Source organism: Elgaria multicarinata, chromosome 6 (genome assembly GCF_023053635.1).
Source record: "Elgaria multicarinata webbii isolate HBS135686 ecotype San Diego chromosome 6, rElgMul1.1.pri, whole genome shotgun sequence".
NCBI lineage: Eukaryota > Metazoa > Chordata > Lepidosauria > Squamata > Anguidae > Elgaria > Elgaria multicarinata.
The window spans coordinates 111,443,468-111,454,161 of record NC_086176.1 but is presented as its reverse complement, the minus strand read 5'-3'; positions in this window follow the sequence as shown (position 1 = coordinate 111,454,161).

Below are 10,694 nucleotides of genomic sequence, written 5' to 3'. Positions count from 1 at the left end.
GCACAGCCCTACTGTTAAAAATGAGGAACTTGTCAGGAAAAAAGAAAAGAAATAGCAGCCCCAATTAAGCAAGAACATCTTTGAATACACAGGGATTGAAACCCAGATTTTTAAAAGCAAAGCAATTTTAAAATAAATAAATACATCTCCTGTTCTTTTTATCCTGAACGTGGAGAAGTTTGTGAATCTTGATGAATTCTTATCAAAACTGTACTGAAACAAAATTGTCATTCGTCCTTATTTCTGAGCCAATCTGGACTGACTGGGGCAATTTGCTCATTCTCAGCTGTCTTTCTTTAAAACTAAAACAACCCAAAACAAAAAACGAACACTTTAGCCTTTTCTTTTGTTTTTTAATACTGAAGATGTGTCAACCTTCGCTATGAGGATGCTGGGCATGATTGATTGTTGATTTGATCTGGCGGGCTCCTCTCGTGTGTTTATAATGCAATGGCTGAACCTGTACTACATAAGTGGTAATGAAGCATCTGTTTTAAAGGAAGTTGCCAAACTGAGTTGAACAAAGCCACTGTCTGCCACCGAAGTGAGTGGATTCAAATTACGTTGTCTGTCAATTGCTCTGATTTGATTTGTCAATTTCAAAAGCCGCTTTGGTTTCCTGTCTCCTCCTAAGAGGCACCTCACGGCCCTGTAGTTGCTCATCCTTGATAAACACGCTTCTCCATTTCCCTCCCTGAAACGGCGTATGCATAATTAGGGGATCACACACACACACACACACACACACACACACACACACACACACACCGAGCCAGTAATTTTTCTTCCCAACTGCTAGTTTGTCAGTGTAGATTTTGTGTACTTGGCCATGTCTTCAAGCTTTAATAGAGTTGTCACTCCATCCTCTCTTGGCAGAAATGACAAATGACAAAACAATCCTTGCTTATTTCAACAGATACCCCTAACACATGACAGTAATTGCACAGCAACAGGCTTGGCGGACCTGCTTCTCCAACATTATGGGTTATTGCAGGTCTTTGCTGACCTCCTGGATAAAATTAAAAGGACCATCTAGACCATTTCCCACAGTGAATATCCAGCAGTGATCAGTCTGGGTCCCTCACAAGCAGGTCGTTACTATGATGGTCTTCCCCTGTCATTTGCAGCTAACATCTGGTATTCAGAGGTATACTAGCTATATCATTTTGTAGCCACTGATAGATCTATCCTCTATGAATTTGTTCATTTCTCTTTTTTAAAGCCAACTAAGCTAGTAGCCGTTACAAAAACTTGAGGCAATGTAGCCAACAAGTTCATTCCTTATACATGTTTAGTACATTTATATCAAGATTTATGAGAAATTCATTTCATTTCATTTTCTATCTGGGTTTACCCAGTTCACATCTTCCAGACCCAACATGGAATTGAACCCAATCAGTTCACATCTTCCAGACCCAAACATGGATTTGAACCCAATCTCTTCAAGCAGGCCTATCCAATGGAATTTTAGGATGCTTTTAAGATGCTTTTAGGATGTTTTTTTAAAGAAAGTTTTAACAATGCATACTATGTTTTAATCAGTATTTTATGTATTTTATACTAACTGTTGTTCCCCGCCTCGATCAGGATGGAGAGGCGGGTAAGAAACAAAATTATTATTATTATTATTATTATTATTATTATTATTATTATTGATGTTTGTACATTTCTGTATTGTAATGTGATACTCAGATCGAGAGAGAGAGAGAGAGAGAATTTGTTGGAATGGATGCATTTGAAAAATACACATGAAATGTGTGCACTTTTGAAAGATGAGCATAAAAAACTTCAACCAATGGGATAAGAATGCGTACATCTCAAAAATGCACAGAATTAATGTGTACATTTTGGAAAGGAAAGGAAAGGAACCTCTCGTGCAAGCACTTGAGTCATTGCTGACTCCTAGAGGGACACCTGCTTTCGCTGATGTTTTCTTGGCAGACTTTGTAGTGGGGTGGTTTGCCGTTGCCTTCCCCAGTCGCAGTTACCTTTCCCCCAGCTAGCTGGGTACTCATTTTACCGACCTAGGAAGGATGGAAGGCTGAGTCAACCTGAGCCGGCTGCCTGAGAACCAGCTTCCACTGGGATCGAAAGTTTCGGCTGCAGTAACTGCCGCTTACCACTCTGCGCCACACGCAGACATGAAAATATGCATGAATTTGCATGCAAAAAAAGTCTCAATCTGATACAGACATGAGATGGAACAAGCTTCAAGGCGGAATTTGGAGAACTTTGACTAAAACTTTGTGTTTTGGCTGTACACATATCCCTGTGCTCAGACCATCCACTGCCTATCCTGAACTTTATGACAAGTCATTTCATTGAGAAACCCAAGTCCTGATACTATATGAATTAGTGATGGTGGTGGTGGCTGTCCATCTTCCCATACTATTCATGATTTTATAAAAGTTTCCCATATACTGCCTTCATTCATCTATTTATTTTTAGACCAAAAAGCCACAAATGTATTCACCTTTCATTCTGGGGATAATCTTCTATTCCTTTGATAATTTCACTTGATTTCTTTATTGCTCTATGACAGCCTTCCCCAACCTGGGGACTACAAGGCCCACCATCCACAGACAACATGGTCATTAGAGGATGCTGTTAGCTAGAGATGGAAAGAAAATAATTCAGTTCACATTTTAATGCAACTTAACTAATTTTGTGCTTTTAAAGCACTACATGAACTGAAATTTAGCTATTCTTCAAAATTCACATTTTTCGAAATTTTGAAGTAGAGTTCTCCAATCAAATGATGCGTGCAAGAATGTATGTGTTTAAGATAATGATGTTCAATTAAGGATTGTATTAAGAAAACAATGTGCGAAAATGTGTATATTAGGCAAAAATTAATACAAAAATGCATGCATTTGCAGAAATGTGCACAACAATGATCATGAATTTTCATGCAACTTTTTATTTTAAAGCTCAAAGCTTGGGGTGAACTGAACTCAAGACTGGATAAATTCTCGAAGTTTGTGATGAACCACATGTCAGATTGGAAAAATGAGAAACTGAGAGAAAGTGAAATTGACCGATTTGTCCATCCCTACTTTTAGCCTCCCAGCACCACTACGAAAGTTTGGGATGCTCCCCAGCATCCCATCTGTCTTTCTTTCCCTCCTTCCTCATGTGGTGCAGAGTGGTAGGCTGCAGTTACTGCAGCCGAAACTCTCCTCACGGCCTGAGTTCGATCCTAGCAGAAGCTGGTTCTCAGGCAGCCGTCTCGGGTCGACTCAGCCTTCCATCCTCCCGAGGTCGGTAAAATGAGTACCCAGCTAGCTGGGGGAAAGGTAACTGCGACTGGGGAAGGCAATGGCAAACCACCCCCCTACAAAGTCTGCCAAGAAAATGTCAGCGAAAGCAGGCATCCCTCTAGGAGTCAGCAATGTCTCAAGTGCTTTGCACGAGAGGTTCCTTTCCTTTCCTGCACCCAAACTGCCAGTTGAGATCAAGCAAAGTAGTGATAGGCGTTAGCCAATATAGCCAATCAGGAACCCCTGCCACATGTCATAGCAGAGTAGGATAAAAAGGCCTCCTTCTTGCTACCCATTTTAAAGTGGAACAGCAACAACAACAAAAAGTCTACTTAGACCACCCATGCTTGCTAATTCTGGCCTGTTGAGAGTCTGGTGATGGGAGAGGTTACTGCAAAGCCAGGAACTGTGGCATGGGGCAGGTATGGCCATATGCAGTCGGTGCCACCTGATGATGCTGATAGGTTGGATTGCACAAGGCAATTCAATCCACCTAGCCTCATTTCAATGCCCTTAAGGAGTAGAGGAAAAATCTGCCTCTGCACATTGATATAATTATTCAGTTTATATGTATTGAAATGATATACTTGGAACAGAGCAATCTTTTTGTGTCTGGGAACAAAAGAAGGGAAATGTTGACTTAACGTTCCTATGCCAAAGGAAAGGTTCCCAGATTTGATAGCTGAATTGTAAAGGCCTGAAAAGAGGCAGCTTAAATAATTCATATTAATTCCACTGAGAATGAACAATTTGACCTCTTCGCTGATTAGCATCTACACTGTTCACACACTAATTATGAAATATTTAACACCAACACCTTATAAACAAAATATTGAGAAAATTAGAACTTTCCTCCAGAAAACAAAACTTCCATTTAGAAACTGCCACTGGAAAGAATGAAAGAAAAATATTTTGATCTTTTCACTCTCTAACAAACAACAATAATAGGAAGGAAAAGAACACCAATAATACAATCTGATTTATACTTTCCTTGGTTTTGTCAGTGTTGCCTGTTACAGACATTTGCACTGCCGTGGATACTCCACATGTTTGTCTAAAATGAGTGTGACCTTCTGCATTGGTCTCTAGTATTCCATTTGTTGACATATAAAAATAATATTTAATTTCTAAGCATCTTAGAAATAGAACCAATAACCTTTGATGCAATGGTCCTGGGCATGTTTGTAGTAGGGCTGTGGTCCGCTTCACTTCGCTTTGGAGAAGTGATAGTGGAGCGGCCTGATTTGCCTCCGACAAAGGCGGAGATGAATCGGGTCGGGGGGGCTGTGGATCGAGGCAAAGCAGTTCATCTCAATCAGCAGCTCCGAACGCAGGTAAGTGGGGGAAGGGGTACTCACCTGGCACCACCACCACCGTCGCAGTCCGTGTGGCGATGGCAATGAAGCCAGGTAAGGGGACAGGGGGGAGGGGGGCTTACCTGCCTCTGTCACGGGCTTCAACTGAGAGCCAGGACTTCTGCTTTGTGGCCTGGCCCTCAGTTGAAGCCCGCAATGGAGGCAGGTAAGGGGGTAGAGGGTAGGGGGCTTACCTGCCTCTGTCACGGGCTTCAATTGAGGCCTCGGCTTGAAGCCGGAAGAGCTTCAAGCTTATTTTGGTTGCTTGGACTGAACAGACTGCCTGTTTGCTCAAAGCCCAGGCAGGAGAAAATTTCCTCCCCTCTGCCTTTCTACCACTTATTTACTCCTGAGAGCCATTGTGGTGTAGTGGCTAAAGTGTTGGACTGAGAGTAAGGAGATCCGGGTTCTAATCCCCACTCAGCCATGGAAACCCACTGGGTGACTTTGGGCCAGTCACAGACTCTCAGCCCAACCTACCTCACAAGGTGGTTGTTGTGAGGATAAAAATGGAGAGGAGGAGGATTATGTATGCCGCCTTGGGTTCCTTGGAGGAAAAAAAGGCGAGATATAAAATAAAACAAACAAATAAATAAAAATATACAGTTGAAAACTATAGTCCTTTTTTTTTTAAAGAAGAAGTTAGTTGCACTATTTCATCATAAAACAATCCAGCTATCCTGAATTTCTTCTTAACATTTTTTTTAAGTGCCTGCAGCACAGGGCAACAAGATCACACTTAAGCTTTGTTCTGATTAAGCATGTTGCAACTGGGCTGTGCCTTCCATTGATTTCCTGCAAGGAAACCTGATCTCCAGTCTAGTCAATTTCACACCTGGGTCTTACCAGGCAACCCGGATCTAGTCAGTTTCATCACCCTAGCTAGTCAGTTGACAATGCAGATAGAAATTTTACAGGTTTGATTTGACTCCTCAACTCGTGTTTTCGCAGGAAGTCTCAGTGCCCATCTCACAGACTCAGAGCACAACACAGCCCCATTTTAATTCTTCTTCTTTTTTTTTACAATACTTGTCTTTCGTTAGATCAGAATTGCAGAAGTATTCAATCTTTTAAAAAGAAAGAAAGAAAGAAAGAAAATAGCACTGTAGAACCCCCTAATTAAGTAGTTAATTACAGGGGTGGGTGGGTCTGGAGGGGAGGGGGGAGTTTCCTTCCAAGACAGAAGAAAGATTCAGGAAGCAATCAATTAAGGAGTTGTTGGGAGCTATACAGACAGAGACAGAAGGAGGAACTGCTTTAGGGGACACATTTACATTCTTGGAAAAGGAAAGACTGAGAAGGCAAAAAATCAGGAGGACGCAAAATCAGCTGCAGCTGGTGGTTCTGATCTCAGTACGGCTGTGAGTCCACTTTAGATTTCATTCAGAAACCTAGAGGCGCTAACCAAGGGGCTGAACAAAACCCCCAAAATGGCTTTGGCATCTTAAATAACTCCTTTAGAGTCCCGACTCATTCCACCTGAAAACCAGAGCCCAGTGAATCATAGAATCATAGAATCATAGAATAGCAGAGTTGGAAGGGGCCTACAAGGCCATCGAGTCCAACCCCCTGCTCAATGCAGGAATCCACCCTAAAGCATCCCTGACAGATGGTTGTCCAGCTGCCTCTTGAAGGCCTCTAGTGTGGGAGAGCCCACCACCTCCCTAGGTAACTGGTTCCATTGTCGTACTGCTCTAACAGTCAGGAAATTTTTCCTGATGTCCAGCTGGAATCTGGCTTCCTTTAACTTGAGCCCGTTATTCCATGTCCTGCACTCTGGAAGGATCGAGAAGAGATCTTGGCCCTCCTCTGTGTGACAACCTTTTAAGTATTATCACACAGAGGAAGGCCAGGATCTCTTCTCTATCCTGCAGTGCACTTCAATACTGCTATAAAGCAGTAGTGTGTCTCCTGCCTTTTATATACCGCTTTCATACTGCTTTCATAGTGGAATATCCTGCTTGGTGTAGATGAGCCCCTAGTTCAGAAATGTCTAAAAACATTATACAAGGCAAAATCTCTTTGATGTTGTCTTGGTTCCTAAAAATGCGCAGTCCATTGCAAGCTGCCTCTGCCCCATTCCTGTGATGTTCAGCTCTTTGGGCCATTTCTGAACTGAAGCTGGATAAACATTTGTCAGAGATGTTTCTGGTCTAGTGAATCCTGCCATTTTCATAGATTCATAGAATCATAGAATAGTAGAGTTAGAAGGGGCCTACAAGGCCATCAAGTCCAACCCCCTGCTCAATGCAGGAATCCACCTTAAAGCATCCCTGACAGATAGTTGTCCAGCTGCCTCTTGAAGGTCTCTAGTGTGGGAGAGCCCACAACCTCCCAAGGTAACTGGTTCCATTGTCATACTGCTCTAACAGTCAGGAAGGTTTTCCTGATGTCCAGCTGGAATCTGGCTTTCCGTAACTTGAGCCCATTATTCTGTGTCCTGCGCTCTGGGAGGATCGAGAAGAGATCCTGGCCCTCCTCTGTGTGACAACCTTTTACGTATTTGAAGAGTGCTTTCATGTCTCCCCTCAATCTTCTCTTCTCCAGGCTAAACATGCCCAGTTCTTTCAGTCTCTCTTCATAGGGCTTTGTTTCCAGACCCCGATCATCCTGGTTGCCCTCCTCAGTGCTGGGTTTAGGAGCAAGCCAAGTAAGCCAAAGCTTCGGGCCTCCTATTACAAGGGGTCTCTAAATATGTTGGTGATAACTAAGGCAGGATCTGCTTTAAAATGGTTTATAATAGTAGTGACAACTGTTGGGGCCCAGGACACACTCCATAGACAGTTTTCAAAATGGTTTCAAAGCACTCTATCCTGCTTGGAGTATAATGGTGGGCACTTTGGCTGAAATACGTTGGAAAGTCTGATGTGACTTAGAGCAGAGTGGCCTTTTTTAGAAAAAGTGTGGCTACACAGCATTTAGCATTGGAGGCAATAAAAGCAAACTAGAGCCAGGTTAGAAGAAGTTCTAATCAACTTCCTTCATTACTGCTTCTATACCAATCTTCAAAGAAGGCTATCTAACACTCTTTAACTGTAAGCACCCCCTAATGCCAGGTGGTAACCTTTCATTACCCTTCCAATTATAATGTAACACTTTTTCTCTCTCTATTTTTTATGGTATGGTGCCTTCAAATCTTGATATGGCTTAGGGCCTCACCATGTCTTCATTCAGCCCTGCCCAGAGTGGTTCACAGCCACACTGACATCAGAGTCACCAGCCTCCACCAGACAAAACACAGGAAAAGAGGCAAAAGCTCTTGAAATGACTCTGCAAACAAAAATGCAAAGTTATCCAAAAGAGAAACACATCATCCACCTTCAAAGGAGAAAACTCTTCCCATTGTGTCTTAGGGCATGTCTAGACCATGCCTTATCCCCAGGATTTCCCCGGGATCATCCCTGTGTGTCCACATGATGCACAGGGGATCCCGGGGGCAGAGAGGGAAGATCCCTCTATTTTCCCAGGATAACCAGGATGGCTTTTAGCCCAATTTTTCCATTAGTCTCGGGATCATACTGAGACCACAGGAAGTGTTGGCAGCCATCCCGGCTTTTTCTCTCCTCCTCATGAGTAAACGTAAGGAGGCGGGAACCAGGGATGGGGGATGGAGCTCTTCAGGCACTCCGTGCCCATTGAGGATGGGGTGGGAGCAAGATTGGGCTTTTCCCCTCTTTACTGACCTTTTCGTTGGAGCGCACATGCGCTCATCTTCAGTAGAAAAAATAATAATGGTGGGCACGATGTTCTCCTTCCTCCCTGGATGTCACGTGCCACGTGTGGATAAAGTGGAGTATCTCACAATCAGTATATCGTGAGATCCTTCTCCTTCCCTCCCCTGGAATAGACGTGACCTTAATTGCACATTTTCCTGTCCATGCCTGAAAAAAGACTGCACTTTTATTCCACTCTACTTAATTAACATCTTTTCTGCATTAAGAGAAAAGACGGGCAAAGCAGTACGTTCTGCCCTTTCAAAGAGTGAATCATTTTCTCCTGTTCACTTTCTCCATCAGAGTAAATAGCATACTGATTAAATATAATTTCCCCATACCTTCAAATCCAGCATGCTTACCATTTCCTTATAACAGGCAGCACAACCTATATCCTTTTTTAAAAAAACAAAAACAAAAAACAAAATTCTAAACATTGTTATTGCTCTTGCCTTTTACTGTATCAATCGCTCCATATTAAGATGTGGAAGCAGAGACACAGAACTCCTTTGTCTTCATCTGCAGGCTTAGGTTAGTCTTCCGGACCGATTTTCTTCTTGGATTCTTTTGCTAATGATAATTTGTGTTCTCATCATATTGCATTTGCGGTGGAACGGTACATTTCCAACAAGGCTGCAAATGCATTGTGTAGGATATCAGCGTTATCTTGCTGGTAGTGACCTGGAAAATGATTCCTTACCAAGGGTAGAAATAAACCTCATCAGCAGATATTTTTCATCCAGAAAATACCTCTTCTTTCAATTGCATGTGTGTTAAAGAGAAAACAAGTTTCTTAAACACTTTTTTGTAACTCAAAGAGTTTAGTTCTAAGTAGGGCTGTGATCCGCTTCTCTTCGGGTCGGAGAAGCAATAGCGAGGCAGCCTGATTCACCTCCAGAAAAGGCGGAAGCAAAGAGAGTCGGGGGGGGGGCTGCGGATCAAAGCGAAGAGGATTACCTCAATCCGGAGCTCCGGACGCAGGTAAGGGGGGGAGGGGGATTCATCTGGCACTGCCACCGCAGTCCCTGCAGCGACGGTTATAGAGCCAGGTAAGGGGGCAGGGAAAAGGGAGGCTTACCTGTGTCCATCATGGTCCATTGCAGGCTTCAATTGAGGCCCCGGTTGAAGCCAGAAGCCTCTTCTGGCTTCAAGCTGGGTCCTCAATTGAAGCCCACAATGGACACAGGTAAGGGGGCGGGGGGGGGTTGGCCTAACTGGCAGCGGTGTCTGCGGAGAAAAGTAAGGGGGAAGGGAGGAGGGAGGCTTACCTGTGTCCGCTGCAGTCCATTGCGAGCTTCAATTAAAGCCCCGGTTGAAGCCGGACGTGAAGGCCAAGGCCTCTTCCAGCTTCAAGCTGGGGCCTCAATTGAAGCCCACAGTGGACACAGGTAAGGGGGCGGGGGGGTTGGCCTAACTGGCAGCGGTGGCTGCGGAGAAAGGTAAGGGGGAAGGGAGGAGGGAGGCTTACCTGTGTCTGCTGCAGTCCATTGCGAGCTTCAATTGAGGCCCCGGTTGAAGCCGGAAGTGAAGGCCAAGGCCTCTTCCAGCTTCAAGCTGGGGCCTCAATTGAAGCCCGCTACGGACTGTGATGGACGCAGGTAAGGGGGCAGGGGCTGGCGTACCTGGTGCTGCTGGCGCCACCATCCATGCGGCGACAGCGGCGGAGCAGGATCTCGCTCCGCGGAGTGGGGGACAGGTGGATTGGCCCAAAGAGGATCAGGCCCGATCCAGAAGTTACGGATTGGGCCACAAAGCAGATCAAGGGGTCCGTGCACAGCCCTAGTTCTAAGAATATAAACATACATCAGCAGGCCAATGGAGATAAAGGTCCTTTTAGGAGGCTTACAAGTGATTGTACACATTTTTAATGGTTTAATAAGTCTCCCAGCTACTATATTTCCCCTTGTTGTTTGCTCTGCTCTCCATTACTCTCCCAGAGCATCATCACACAGGGGGAAATCGAGACTGCTTACCATCGCTTCTCTGCCCCCGTGTTTGTCCCTCATTACTTCCTCTTTTGAAAGCGGAAGTAAACAACGTGCACATTTCCCATCCAGTGGGCTGTTTTGATTCCGCTGCTTCTCCACACAGCAGTAGGTAGTGGCAACTTCCATCTTTAAAAATAAGTTGGACTTACTGGGGTGTTTTTTTTTTTTTTGTGGTGCGAAGAAGGCTAGAAAGGGCGGGCTAGAAGGGGTGGGAGGTGCATGTGGAAGGTGGACAACATCGTGAGAAGGACCCATGAAAATCCACAAGTGCCCCATAACAAGCATGCAATAAAACACTCGTTTGATGGAGCTCCAAGTGAACATAGCACAACATCACTTGAGAACACCCCCCTCGGAATGGTGTTGTAGTGTTTCAAT